The 16085-nt window shown below is 34.0% G+C and overlaps 1 protein-coding gene across 1 annotated transcript in view; it reads right to left on the bottom strand.

Annotated features, from left to right (window-relative positions):
* LOC111046509 (pollen-specific leucine-rich repeat extensin-like protein 2) overlaps positions 1-15240 on the bottom strand; it is a 131507-nt gene extending 116267 nt beyond the window's left edge. Inside the window, exon 1 of the mRNA XM_022332072.2 lies at positions 14930-15240. The gene's annotated coding sequence lies outside the window, so the exon portion shown is untranslated. The remainder of the gene's footprint in view (positions 1-14929) is intronic.
* Positions 15241-16085: the final 845 nt, after the last annotated feature.

The following is a 16085-nucleotide window of genomic DNA, read 5'->3' as shown; positions in this document are numbered from 1 at the left end:
TTAGTTTCCTTTTACATGAAAATATGTTCATTACTCCGTGGTTTTAGCCTCTGGAATAAAAAGTGATTCCAATCTCGTAAAACTTTAAATTCTCCTAGCTCTTCACTCTTCAATCTTAAATTTTGAACATGTATAAAGTGAACCAAAATTAGTTTCCACTTCTTTTAGAGCTCATTCATTTAGAGGGGTTAGCTAACTCAAGCAACTAAACCAATAATCATGTGAAGATTTCATTAACAAATTTTGGTTTTCCTCGAAACCTTTGACACCTGGACTACTTTTTACTTTTACTACCTTACTCCCAATGCTCCATATAATAATGTTTCCCTTCCACAGACTTCCAACTACTCTTCCACGCAACCGGCTCTCAACTCGAGTGCATCAATTAATCCACTCTAATCATTATAATCTGATTAAACTTCAATTATTGACGTTCACAAGTTGTTAAACAAACCTGACCACACACTCACTCGATGCTGACCTGTCGTGTGAATTAGCCAACATTATTTTCCACGGCCTCCAAGGTCCACCTACTTTGCTGCTAGAGTAACATACACTACTTTTATATTTTAGTTCACATGCCTCTTAACAGGTCGTGCTATAATAATTATTATTGTCTCATTCTAACTGCTGTATAGTTGTCCCATGATTGCTGAAAATTATATTACCGTGTATTACTGCAACTTCAATAATTATTACTGCATGCTACTATTGAGAAATCATTAAAAATGAGAGTAGTTACAGTGAGGAATGCAGCTCTGTTGTAATTCATATGGCTGTTTAAGTTTCAAAATTGTTAATAAGCTGGATATTATCTACGTTAATTGTATTGTACAATCCAGTTATTGCGTATGAACATTTTTTAAGCATTATTTGCCCTTCTATTTACCAAATACAAATTATTTTTCAAGTTTCAAGCCTTTTTTATTGAAAGATTTTTTGTCGTTAGTAGAATTATTGGACGTGTCACATACTTCCATTTTGCAATTCAATAATATAGAATATTAAATAATGTATATTTTTTATCCTGTATCCACATTATTCAAATAATGGGGAGAGACCGATTAAGAAAAATTCTATTCTCATCTAATTAATTTTTGACCAGATTTCAATTTGAAACGAAAACTGCAGTGAAAAATATCATAACTACGATAGAGGAACAGAGAGAACGTCATATTATGACCAATAAAAAGAAAGTAAGAGTTCGTCAAATTTTTGATAAGAGTCTTCTCTGTACCTCTATCGTAGTAATGATATTTCTCACTGCAGTTTTCGTTTCAAATTGAAATCTGGTCAAAAATGTATTTGATGAAAATGGAATTTGTTTCAATCAGTATCTCCCCATTACTTGTGGTCTGTATTCTCCTAAAATCACTAAATAAAAAAATTCAATGAACATGGGTGGATAAGACAATTCTAATCCAAACTGGATGAGCCTAAGCCAACATAGCATTATTTCTCTATGGATTTTTAACAATTTTTTCCCAATAAGCCTGCAAAATCTCAACCGATTGTTTTGGTATTGGATCACAGATATCCATCCTACTTACAGATATCTCATTATCTACAACTCACAGATAGATATCTCATTGGGGTATTCGTTCTACAAAAATCACATATGACATACATATACAATCTACAACAGTAAAGTACTGAGTATTTTCTAATATGAAGTTCACAGGCGTTTTTTATTTTTTTGATCAATATATTTTCATTTTATACATTTGAAAATCCAAGTTGATTTTGCTGTACTTTTTTGAAACTTGATCATAATTATTTTTGTTGAAAAATTTATTGATCTGAATTTTTATCCATTTATTTGAATAAGTTCAAGTTTATTGCTGAACTCAGTAAATAAAATCATAAACGATAATTCTCTTTGATTATATCCACTGCACAGTCAATAGCTCATACAAGTCTACTGATAGTTGAGTAAAAAATCCCAATCCATGAGCAGGAACTTTGGACAAACCCGCATCTTACATGTTAGGCTATATGCGACATGAAACCATCAAATTTATGGTTTGATTCAAAACACGTTAATAAAAGCTGGGACTTGAAGCCTCTCATTACTTGCGAACTTTCACATTATTTTCACCTGTTAATCAATGAGATATTCGGTACGCAGGCGGGTAAATTTGTACCGTTAATTTTAACGTTTTAGGCTTTTTTGTTGACTTAGGTCATGCGTTTATCGGGGAATAATAAGGCATTATCGATTTTATAGTATCTGACGTGTTTCCTAACCGGTTATTGGATGAAGACATTTTTTCATCGGAACAACTTGAATTTTTATCAAGTTGTGAACAGGTACCGTATGCTTGGGTGAATCGTAAAGATTTTTTATTGTTTGGGGAGATTTTAACGATTGTTTGAGTAATTAATATCAATGCTGCTGATTAATACAATGGAATAAATGTTTCTTCAATAAGTAATGGGAGTTTTCTGTATTATTTATGTAGCTACTATAGTAAAATATGTGCTGGAAACTGGTTGATTGGAGAACAGTATTATAAGATAATAACATGCCAGATTATCTTTCTGATAGATTTGAAATAATGAGTAATAAACTAGTATTAATCACTATAGGTGATGGGAAATATACCCAACATTATTAATTATAAGAAAATCAATAAAAGGAGGTTTTTGTAAGTTCTGCAATATTCTCTTTGAAATGGCGAATATGATTAATTGGTAATGATGTAGTTATACTTAAAACAGAAACGAATGATACACGTGTTAATGTAATATCTTTTATACATGCGTATATACCGTGATTAATTTTAACCGTGATTAGTTCTTCGAGAACCAATCAGAGAATTATTATTATTATTATTATTAGCGAATGGCTTTGAATGGTGGGGAGACCCAAGGGTAGTTCCACCTCGCCGTATATAGGCCCAAGTTCCCTAATGGGAAACCGAGCACTAAGATTATAAGATTATAGTGAGCACAATACTTTAAATTAACACTATTCACTTTGAAATAAACTTCTTTTTGATTTCAAAAAGTCCAAACATATACGAAACCGAAACAAAGCACAAAACCACTAAGCCAAATTCAGAAAATATTAAATTAGACAATAAATTTAGAGCTGAAAATTTATAACACCTTAAAATTTTGCCATGGCAACCAATAAACCAATCTTATCAAAAAGGCTTTCTTTGATTGGTTCTCGTGAAATAAATCACGGTTAAAATTTAACCGGCTGTTATGCAACCAGGCCTGAATCTCTTAATCAATATAAGTAGAAGGGGACAATGATTCCCTTGTTATACCGCCCTGTTCAAAAAATGAAGAATTGGAATTTGCAATTGAATTGTGTTTGCGGAACTGATATTTCTTATTTGAAAACGAAAAATTCACCGTTACGATAATTGTTATGAGTCTCGGATAATTTGCTTATTTTTCCCCTTGGAATTCACTTGTCGTTTCACGGAGATCGATAATCTGAAGAAGCCTAATATGGAGTCACTACATAATGCTTCAGTCATGATCGGTTTGCAGATTGAAAAGCAATGAAATTCACGAAAAGTGATCAACTTGAAACAATGGCCTTTACCTTACCAACTGCAGAAAATGAAGGATATAGTCCTGTTGGTTTTTACTGGAACCACGAAAGTCGGTTTGGGTTTTTGCAAACCGTTCGCGAAAAGATATTCTTATTGATGTGAGGTTTGAAGTAAATTGGTGAGGAGGTTATTGAGGATCGACGTAGAATAATGTCTCACTAATGCCTAGAGTTTTCAAAACGTAATCTTCAGGAAAAAAATTTGCAATGCAGCTTGCGAAATCAAACAATCGATAACATCTCTGTCGTGACACAAAAGAGATATTCTTTGAAATCAGAATACTGTATCAGAATATCGATGAGGATCTTGCAGTTTTTTTGATTGGAAAGATTGGCTAGTCTAGAAATGAATGCAATCCATGCAATCCAGATTGGGATGTTGGAGCGATTATAAAAAATCTCTGGATTGAAAAACTCAGGGATCAGTGGAAATCGTTCAAAGGTATTTAGGAGATCGAATTAGATATTGAGTTATCAAAGAATAAATTTTTCGAGATTCTGTTGTAACGTAACAGTACATCATGGTCGATAAAAATCATAAAGACGGCAAAATTTTGATGTGGTGTGTAACTGGCTGATCTGGCTAAACTAGACTTGTGAGCGTACGATATAAGAATACGATTCTTCCAGGCCGTTTTCAAACACCCATTAAACGAGATTTCTGTCCGAGCAATACATATTATCATCTATATAAATAGATCTATGAACAGCGGGAAGGGATAACTTTAATTAACACATAGCTGATGGCTGTGCTAATGGATGTGTTTCAAGACAAGCTACTGTTCTGGAATTGAATCCGAAATCCATCTAGATTTCAATCCAGGTAAATTTTGATAAATCTACGAGTAGGATAATTGTATTAATCTAGTAATAAGATTTCTATCCAGTTTTGAATTTGTTTTTCATTTCCAATCAGATATTTGAATTTCTATTCGGACTCAAATTTGTTTTTTTAAATGAATGTGGATGTTTATGAACATTGTACTGTATTATTTGGAATAAGAATTATAGCCCTGTAACTCTAATTCTAACTAACTTGTAGACTGTCATGTAGATTTGAATATGGATATGGATGATGACTATAATATCGATGCACTGTGGTCATTGGTGATTGACGAATGATGAATTGACGACATGGCACGTTTTTGCTACAGTTAGCGGCCAGTGGACGACTGCCAGAACCTGATAACCGAAAAGCGATGCACAAAGCACTCCTCATGTGATGTGCGAGGTGTGATGGTAATAGAAATAGATGCGCATACCAATCATCGACGCAGATAACTGTTCGCACGACCCGAGTTGGTTATTCGGTCGGGGAAAACGTTTTTAAACGCTCACATTGATGAGAAGATGTAGTTTTCTATTTATTTGTATGCCTCCTTGAATACCTCAATAAAATACCCTCATTAAAAATTCTTTTAACTTATCATGAAAATCGCATTATTTTCATGCAATGGTATCAAAATACTTGTGAATTGAAGCTGTTCAGTGAAATCAAGATAGAGTTGTTCATTGAATTTATTCTCCTTTCTCTTGTCATGATCTTAAATGGGAAACTGAATCAGAACGATGGATAGATGAGAAAAAAGTAAATTCGTATGGCTTTTGTTGGTGGGGAGTCCCTTGCGGGAAGGTCCCACCGCCTGAATATATAATTTAAGCCGTCAATGGCCCTTCCGACTGTCATACTTCAGTCGGGACCGATAATTTAACGTGCCCATCCGATAAAATCCGATTATTGAATTGCTGATTATTGAACAGATATTTATTTGCTGTAGAGAATAATAATCTTATTATTGATTCTCTGTACCGTATACCCTATACCCTATACCTCAGACCCTGTACCCTATTCTCTATAGCTTACACCCTATACCGTACCCTGTTTAACTATATCTTAAATATCACTAACAACTTCATAGATCCATCATACCTTTACCCTATAGCCCTTACCTTCAACTCCATAGAAAAACCTCTTTCCGGGCTCGCAGATCCAGTCTGCCCGCCGTCAACTCGCAGTTGGTTTAGATTGCATATTACCTTTACAAATATAATTATTTGTAGGGATCTGATAGTCAGATCTGTCTCCTTGTATAGGGTTATCTTAATCTCTTTTAACACCCACCCTGTATTCCAAAGGCCGAGGGCCGAATCGGCCAGTAACGGCACAGGCAAATTCTCTTCCCCTAAAATTGAAAATCTCGCGAAAGAAGCAGAGGGTAAAGAATCAGGATAGATGGAGAAGTGTAGGTGCGGTAACTGCACCTGTCAGTACGGCTACTGAACCCGACCCATATCCGACTGTAGCTAGTCCGCGTTGTAGCAATACTTCGCAATTATTGGATAACCTAGGGGGTGGAATAGGGTAGCTTAATAATACATTGTAGATTGGTTGAGATACCTCACTCTTCACAAATGCGAGTTTTTCAAAAATTCAAATGCACGTTCTATGATTAACTGGAAGGGAATCTTGGAGGGTGGGGACCCCACAATAAATTCAGCAGTGTTTAATCAATCAATCAATCTAACTCTTTATCCAATACATACATTGATTATGTAAGCTACATGAATGCTTCTTGTTTAATTTAGAATAATTTCTAAAAAAATATCTAGACATTGGTGTGTCATTGGGATTAAGTAGGAGATTGGTGTGTCACCCCTGATTCACTACACACTTTTTTATACATTTATCAAGTTACGTTGAAAGTGCATATATTGTACTTATATAGGATGATGCTAGATTTTTAAATCACCATTACAATCAACCAAGTTTTTGTATAATGTTAAATATCATTCATTTATTCAGAATCGATTGTATTTGTACGTCAAAAAATGTTGATTATGGAACTGGATCCTACAGCAAAGCTTTCTACAATGCTTCCACTAACATCATCATATATTATCATTTATTGATCCATACGATAAGTACATCATCAAAAATGATAGGTAACCTTGTGCTACTCCTCTCCCAAATTTAGAAAAGGTTACACATAGTCCGAAATGGATATTATCAAACTGAATGGAGCCCAAGCAGACTAGAACCGTACCACAAAGATATCTTTGAAGCTTTGGTGAACTGTTCTTGAAAGAATCGAACTTGTAATGGAGAACTAGAATGCTTACGCTGAAACTATCTTCTGTGAATATTTTGAATGTTACATTCTTATGAGATTTCATTTTATCTTTAATGATATATTATGGAGGAAAACGATTCAGCTATTAAGCCGTGTCCACATTGAACAAATAATATTCGACAAACATTTTTGTTGAAACAGTTTGGTCAAATTTTATTATGTTTGACAAACAATGTTTGCCCGTGGCCAGTGTAGACGCGTCATCAGACAAAATATTTGAAAGTGGGGAGAACCAGAAAATGTTTGAAAAACAGTAATTTTTTGTTTGACAAACAATGATTGTACAAACTTTCTGAAATGTTTCTCCCTGAGCCCCTCAACAAACATGTTTGCGAACATGTATGTCGAACATTTGTTCATTGTGGACACGGTTTTAGGATAACTCACTGACAAGGAATAAAATCATGAATAGCAAGGGATAGGAATAGAGAAAAACTATTGGGAAAGCTGGTAATCTGTGAAAACAGTAACTCTGAATATTTATCATTTTGTTGGAAGGATCAAACATAATAATAATGAAGAATTGATTTTTCTATTTTTTATCATTTAGGTAATTGCAAAATGAAATAATGTTCCATAAGATCCATAGAACTGTCTATCAGCTAAAATGGGTAGCAGAAACACTAAAAGCATATGATGGGTATTCAGTATTCATCCAGCATAGGCCTACACAGCATTCAGGCTACAAGCCCGTAGAACACACGTGCCAGTTATTGCCTGTGATGTGGAGAATTTCATACACAACGGTTAAAATGTTGGACAAAATGTGAATGCGATTGAGAGAAGAAAACATTGTGATTGTACAGACAGTCATTGAAGTGAGAAAGAAAGAATGAGTAAAAGTAGAAGCGGGTGCGCAGAAATGCGCGTATGTGAGAGATGTGTATGTGTAACTGAGGAGAGGAGACTAGCGGCTTTTCAGAGGAAATGATGGAATTCGGCCACAGATCTTCTCCATTTTCTTTCTCTCCTTCTTTCTTTTTCGTCTTCTTCTCCATCTTCATCTTGTTCTTATCTCTTGGCGTGCATTCCACTTTCCCGCGTTCACAATCGATTTGCAGTCAGTCAATCGAATCGATGTATGGTTTTATCTCTAGTACCTAATCGGTCCACGAGTCCATCTTGCCATCACTGCTATCATTTATCGCTTCTGTTTTCACTTCTGATGTATCACAGTTGAGTAGCCAACAGTGAATGAATCGAATTGTATGAGAATATCGGAATCGTGGGTGTATAGTGAGGTCTACGTTATAATGGTGGAGAAAGATAGGAGAACAACGTTGACGATTCTATGCCTTGCTATAGAAGTCTTGAATGTGTGTGAGAATTTTAGAATCGTGGGTGTATAGTGAGGTCCACGTTATAATGGTGGAGAAAGATAGGAGAACAACGTTGACGATTCTCTGCCTTGCTATAGAAGTCTTGAATGTGTGAGAGAATCTCAGAATCGTGGGTGTATAGTGAGGTCTACGTCATAATGGTGGAGAAAGATAGGAGATCAACGTTGACGATTCTCTGCCTTGCTATAGAAGACTTGAATGTGTCTAGAATGGTTGGATGGTTAAGAATCTTCAGAATCAATCCATGCCTGCCTTCTATAGAGGATAGCTGTTAAGCCGTGTAGAAATGTACGACAAACATGTTTGTTGAAAAAGTTTGGGCAAATTTTATTATAATTGGCAAACAAACATGTTTGCCGAACATGTTTGCCGAACATGTATGTCGAACATTTGTTCAGTGTGGTCACGGCTTTACCAGTATATCTGATGTTATAATTATTAGCTGTTCTTTCTTAGTAAAAATAATCAATTATATTTTATTCGTCAAGAAAATATGATATATTTCAATGATTAAATAATAAATTTTCATATTTGGCATGAAATATTCTGTTGATTTATTATATTTCTGCGTCGTGGAAAAACGATCAAAAAGAGTTGATCAAAAAAATAAACATATTTTATTCGTCAAGGCAATAAATTTTTCAGTGATTAAATAATAAATTTTCATGATTAAGATTGAATATTCTGTTAATTTATTATATTTCTGCATTGTTGGAAAACGATCAAAAAGAGTTGATCAAAAAATATAATCATATCGTCGAAAAAAAATGTTTCTACGATTAAATAATAAATTTTTTTGATTAATATTTAATATTCTGTTGATTTATTATATTTCTGCGTTGTTGAAAAACGATCAAAAAAGTTTCAGAGCTGGAAAAGGATAGGGCTATCTGCTTTGCCGTATGATAGACAAAGATAGCAGCACTATTGTTGATTAAATACTGTCATTATAACGTGGACCTCACTATAGAAGTCTTCAATGTGTCTGGAATGGTTAGATGGTTTTAGAATCTTTAGAATCAATGAATGAATCGCTAAAACCGGATTATAAACCTTTAAGCCACCCTACAGCGACAAACTTCAAATGACGATCTTTTTCGCCCTTTTTCATAATAATCCTCTTTTTTCAAATGATAATATACAAAAGTAGTTATCCCTTTTGGTTTATTGATGTAATATCAACTGTTCATTCTCGTTTTGAATAATCAATTATACTAGCAAGAAATTATATTTTTCAATAATTTCATAATGAATTTTAATTATTAAGATGAAATATTTTGTTAATTAATTATTAATTATTAGAGCACAGCAAAAAAGAGATCTGAAAAGTGGACCTCAAAAGTATTTTTACAGTGGTTTAGGTTGATAGCATCATAGAGGAAAAGGAAAGATAGCATAGGCTTATGCTACATTTCCTCTATGTTAGCATGCAGCTATTTCTCTAATAATGAAAACCCATATGAATCAATTCTTCGACTATGAATCAAGGGCAACATAGTTGCATTCATGCATATCAAGGTGTAAGCAGGAGATAATAGTTGGCAATTCAATTTATTGCTAATACCAAGACCAGCTGGAGAAGATAAACCTCAAGACTGCGGTGAGCTATATGACTTGCTGTAAACAGTTTGCCAACATTGCTATAACTTTTCAAATTGCTAACTTTGCTCTGTGAGGTAGAATAATAAAAGTAAGTGAAAAGGAGAAGTGAAGACAGATTTAGGAAGAAGATGAGAGGTTGAAGTTGAAAAAATATACTATAGTGAGGTCCACGTTATTATGGCAGTGAAGAAAGATAGCATAACAACGTTGCCGATCCTCTGTCTTGTCAATGCCTTCTATAGACGGTAGCTGATACAGGTTTATTGATGTAATAAAAAAAAGAAAAATAGCACAAGGAATACCTTATTATTTTATCTGCCAATGTTATTACATTAGTGTCATTCGCATTGTAAATAAAAATAAGAGCACAGCGGAAATGAGATCTGCTTTGTTGAATGATATACAAGGATAGCAATACCATTGCTAATTAAACACTGCCATTATAACGTGGACCTCATTTTAGGGAGGGGATCGATGAGAAGGAAGAGAAAGGGGAAAATTGATAAAATACTGAAGATTAAGGGATGGAATGAGAGATGCACGGAAAGTAAGACCTCGGAAGAGAATATTGCAACAATTGAAAAAGGTGATTTGAAGGAAGGAAAATGAGAGGAGAAGAAGTGAAGTAAGATGAAGATGAAGAGAAGAAAATGGAGGATGATAAAAAAGAAGTGGGAGAATGAAATGGAAAAGAAGGAGAACAAGAAGAAGAAGAAGAAGAAGAAGAAGAAGAAAAAGGAGGAGAAGAAAGCAGATAGTAAGTCATAGAAGGAGTGAAGTATCTGCTGACAGTAACGACGTAGTAGACTATGAATCACTTTTACTTTTTCGACTTTTGATGGCGATTATCCACTTTCAAGCATTGGCTACTGTTCGTGCGTTCATCATAGCTATAAGGCCACCAACCACTCATTTCAAGTCGCTCTACAATCTATCATAGCAGATGGAATGTTCAGGGAGAAACGCCAGTGAAATGATTTCGAACGGGAGACATTAGTATTGTATGGAATTTAAGTATTTCGAAAATGATCTGTAGCAAATCGAGAACAAAGATGATGATGAAATAATGATGAATTGATACTTGGGAGATCGATTCATCTTTGAATTTTATTTCATGTGGCTTGATAAATACTATAAGGCCCGGCTGCACAAAAACCGGTTGAATTTTAACTGTGATTAATTTCACGAGAACCAAAAATCAGAGAAGGCTTTTTCGAAAAGACGGCTTCTATGATTGGTTCTCGTGGAATTAATCATGATTAGAATTCAACTGGCTCCTGTGCAACCGGCACTTGGACTATTGATTAAACGGGAATCTTGTTATCAGCTAGGAGCGATTTACATTTTTACCTACCGCTAGATCTAACTGAACTATTATATTATAGCGGAAGCATGCTACAATATAGACTACGATGGAGTATGATTAATGTTATTGTTCAACCATTCTCATTTTCACATTATTTGGAAAAACTATTGGCGTGTCTTGTCTCGGCCTATGACAGTAGAGCTTAATTCTCATTAGTCAACAGCTATTGGCCAATCATGATAGAGATTCACCGACACTATTATATTCTGATGCCTTATTCAAGCTTTTAGTTCACTATAGTGAGGTCCACGTTATAATCGCAGTGGAGAAAGATTGGAGTAAAACGTTGCCGATCCTCTGCCTTGTCAATGCCTTCTATAGACGGTAGCTGATACAGGTTTATTGATGTAATATTAACGGTTTATTCTCGTTTAAAATAATCAATTATATTCTATTAAGCAAGAAATTATATTTTTCATAATGAATTTTAAATGTGTAATGTGTCATTTTCAGTTCAATATTATCATAAAAATTTTATATTTGTTTGCTTTTCAAATGTGAATTTGTGTTTGACAATAGTTTTCTTGATTTTAAACTTAATAAAATAAAAACTCAGGAAGTTGGAGTGCAAATGTCTAGTGATAAAACATGAAGAACCGAATACATGAAGTATTAACTTGAGTGTTGATAGAAAATTACATTGGGTAATACGGCACGGCAGAACAACCAAAAGGATCTCTCTGCTGATAAAAGCCATAAGAATAAAGAACTTATGTAGCTAAATCCTGAGCTCTGAAACCAGCCCATGGTGTAGTTTTCATTCAATAAGGATATTTACAACTACATTACGATCTGCATTAACACATGATGATTCAATAGATTAATCCCGGTTGCACAACAGTCTTTCAAGTTTTAATCGTGATTAAATGACGGTTAAATACCACAAAAGAGATTAAGAGAAGCTGATGCTGTCTTCAATAAGCATCCAATGATGGTTAAGTTTCACAAAATGATGATGTGACCTGAAGTGAATCAATTTGAATAAGTTCAATACTTCAACAAGAATAAAAACTCGATTGAAGTGAATTTGCTCCATATGTGATACAATGGTAATACAATGGTGAAATGTCCTGGTTAGGCAGACAGAGGCACTCATTCATCAAAAGTAGGACTACAGTGAGATGCATTTCAACTGCCAGCATTCCACATATATTATAATATCAATGCTTCTCCATTTGTCCAATATTGACAATTTGAAGTGATCTTACTATAGAATAGAATAAATGTTGCGGTATCACTACTCACTTATGCCGATATGAAGAGACTTTCACGTTTTGACATAAGAAGTGTTCATTTTTAGAAGAGTTAGAAGCCGGGGAAAGGCACACAGAGATGGGCGCTCCCCATTAGTTGCACGAGTACTCAGTTACTTTCAGCTTTAAGAAGATGACTGAATGTACATCAATTAAAAAATCTGCTCCCGAAATAGACTCACTTTAATTGACGTCTGATTAATTTGTAGCGCCATATTTGCGGTGACCATTTTCATCATCGGGATTCAGTCATTAAAGTCGTAATTCGATCGATTCTTTTCGCATGGAATGCATCCTGGACTTCACACAACACTGACCTCGAAAATTGCCAAAAAGTTGGCAGGAGTGAAAGTTGTGGGGTTTTTATGGAGGGCGAGGAAGGATCGGGGATTGAAATGTATTTCTCATCAATTATGAATGATTCCTAATACACTATAGTACTATGATTTCTGAAACCTGAAGAAACCTACTCATAAAATTCCTCCATATCATATTTGAACTGGGAAACGAATAATTTTGTGTATGAATATGGTTTCAAATAATAAAAATGAGAAAATATTTTAGCACTACAGCCCAATATGTGCTTTGACCTCCTCCACTACAGCTCTCCACTCTTCTCGGTTCTCCGTCATTCGTTTCCATCCTCTACATCCCATTTTTTGGAGATCATCTCTTACTTCACCCTTCCACCTCATTCTTGGTCTTCCTCTCTTCCTTGTGGAATGTAGGTTCTCTCCTTGAATATTATTTTAGGCATTCTGTTCTCATTCATTCTACAAAAATGAGAAATTATTCCTTCATTTAATCCACTATGTACTATGACTCTTCAGTACGATATAGCAATTGGCTGCTTTTCCTATTAAGAGTACGAAAGTTCGTACTTTTGGAAACTTTCGGATAATATAAAATTCCTGATACCCGTATCAACTGTTGTGTACACTGAATTCTTGTGTCATGACGTGTATTGAGTTTGTACCTGACATTGTACTCGTAGAATGTTTGGCAGAATAAATGATTTGATTTGATTGATTTGATGCCAGTTGCACAAAAGCCGTTAGTAAAAAAGTTAAATTTTAATCGTGATTAATTCCACGAGAACCAATCAGAGAAGCCGTCTTATCAGAAAGGCATTTTCTTATTGGTTCTCGTGAAATTAATCACGGTTGAAATTTAACCGGCTTTTGTGCAACCGCGCCTTAGAATTTTAGATTTGGAATTGATGGAATAATTTAGGTCATACATCGAACTTATTTATAGGTTTTCATTAATCTATTTTGTGACGTGAAAATTAACTTGTGAAGTAAAAAGCATGTGAAGTTGGAGAAAATTAAGGCAGTTATGTCTAATACTGAAAATTTCAATGAATTATTTTATGAGTTTATGAATTGCATATTTGAACTGATAAGTAGTGCATTTATATTTTGAAATTTTTCGAAAGTGAGAGAGGTATTTATATGATATGAGTTGAACAAGCAATATTATAGACCTACTAGTAGGGATTTCAGAGAAACAGTTTTTGGTTTCAAATTTCGATTCCATATAAAATGTTTTCAAAGCAATTTGATTGGTAAAGTAGATTGTTGATCTCATTTTATTTCGAGATTTGAGTGTTAGTAAAAATGTGGTGACAAAATTTCTATAGTTTAAAAAATAGTCTAAATTGTTTCAATTGGAAGAACAATCCTTTTTCCTCATTCAATTTTGTTATTTTAATATTCAATTAAACGATCACTCATCCGCAGAAATAACAAAATCCATTGAATTCTAGCAATAAATTGAATTAGACGGATTATGTTTGATTTGAAATTATAATTGTACCAACATAAATTAAAATGAAATGTGTGGAGAAATTCTAAACAATTCCAAAATGGAGAAGATATCCAACTCAGACTATGTTGAAAAATTGAAAATGGAATATATGGTGCTATGGGATTGAAAGTATTATAAACTTGAGAATTCCGTGAAAACCATGGGAGAGCACAAACATTTTTTTTCAAACAAGGATTTCAACACAGTTCTTGATTTATCAATTTCACTTGACAACTACAGAAAAATTAAAAATATCAGAGAAGTTCTCAATCAAAGGCATTTACTTTTTATGCAATTTCAACATTCTCTAAGTTAAATTGTGGAAGATTATGAATTTCAATCAAATTTCAATATTCTTACTCTCTAACCTCAATTCCTGTACAATTCGTTGAAAGTTTTTTGTTTCAGAATCATTGATTCATCATAATTTGTTCTTTTCTTTTTAAAATAAAAAACTATTTTTCTAATCCATTCAAAACATTCATCTCCTATATTAAAAACCCCCTGATAAGATTTTTCTAATCTTTGGGGCCTGTTCCAATAAAACAAATTCATTCTCCTCTTATTGTATATAACACAAAGGCTTCCTACTTTATTCAATATAGGTCAATGCTTTTTTCAAATATTGTGTTTTATTTAAACTTCTATACTGTTCTTCTGTTTTATGGAATTCCCTCTGCATCAAAAATACTGTGATTAGCCACTCATTTATTATATTGAACATGAGTTACATAGGGTTTTGTGTAACACTTCTGAGACCACTAAAAAATGGAAGATTGAAAAATATGTTTAAACTACAAATAAAAATAGATATAACAAAAACTGTATTAAAATTACATACTGAAAATTTTACTCACCAATTATGTTGATTATAATTTAGTCCCTCCTCGTGTATTGGAACACCACTTAGTCCAGGAAACGTTGAGAAAACAACAAAATATATAACAAAAAGTTGTGAAATTTATAAACTAATTAAAAAACTAATCACAGTTCACGTTTGTATGTGTGTTAGTACGCACCGGCACACTTGCTACTTGAAACTAACCACTCTTGAACCTCGTGAGACGTCTTTGGTTAAGCGACACGCGGTTCGTGCGGACTTGTGTGGGTGACCGACCGGCAGGACAGACGGCGAATAACGTGCAGGAAAGCGTGCGCCCGCTTTAGTAGTAGGTTTTGATCCCCTCTCTCTCATGGAGTCCCCTTCCTTCTCCAGCTCCAGTCGCGCTGCAAGAAGGAGAGGAGACTAGCTGGAGAAGCCGCTAGCCGCAAGCACCCTACCCAATCCTCAATCAGATTATCAAGAATTATCATCAAGATCATCATTATTTTTCATCATAGTCATCAAACATCAAACATATTATAATCATTATTTGTCACTTTCAAATACTTTAATTATTAGGACATAACAGTCTGATTTTTATGATTGAAAGCTATTTTAAGGTGTGATTTAAGTATTTGAAAGTGATCATTAACAAGCAGTTCGTAGTGGAAAGAAAAATTGAAGAGAATAATAATTATTTGTCATCAAGCATATAGTAGTGATAAAATATCATCCATCATACAGATCATCATCAATTAGTACTATCATTCATCATTCATTTAGACATCTATCAATTCGTTTCAACACATAGAAAATTATAACTTCGTTATCAGTACATTAATTATTTCTTTTGAGTTTATCTCAACGAAAATATCAACAAAAACCCAATATTGGCTGCTCCATTTTGAGCAGTCTTTCAGCTGTAGCTCTGATTGGTATCTGAGGTCCTTTTTTCAAAGCTAGTATTCATCAGTTCAATACTTTGTAATAGTTCATTGATGATTTCATTTGGGTTTCTCTCAACGAAAATATCAACCAAAACATGCCAAAGCATGTAAACATACTACAAGAGTATGATGGCCTCTCTCTTCATTTCGTAGACCCTTCAAATTTTAAAGTTTATTTCAAAGAAAGATGCAAGTTGCAATAGTAAATTGAATAAATTATTTTAGTTGACCGAGCGAAGTGAG

Source organism: Nilaparvata lugens, chromosome 8 (assembly GCF_014356525.2).
Source record: "Nilaparvata lugens isolate BPH chromosome 8, ASM1435652v1, whole genome shotgun sequence".
NCBI classification, from domain to species: Eukaryota; Metazoa; Arthropoda; class Insecta; order Hemiptera; family Delphacidae; genus Nilaparvata; species Nilaparvata lugens.
The sequence above is the reverse complement of the archived record's forward strand: the minus strand, read 5'-3'. Positions and strand labels throughout refer to the sequence as shown.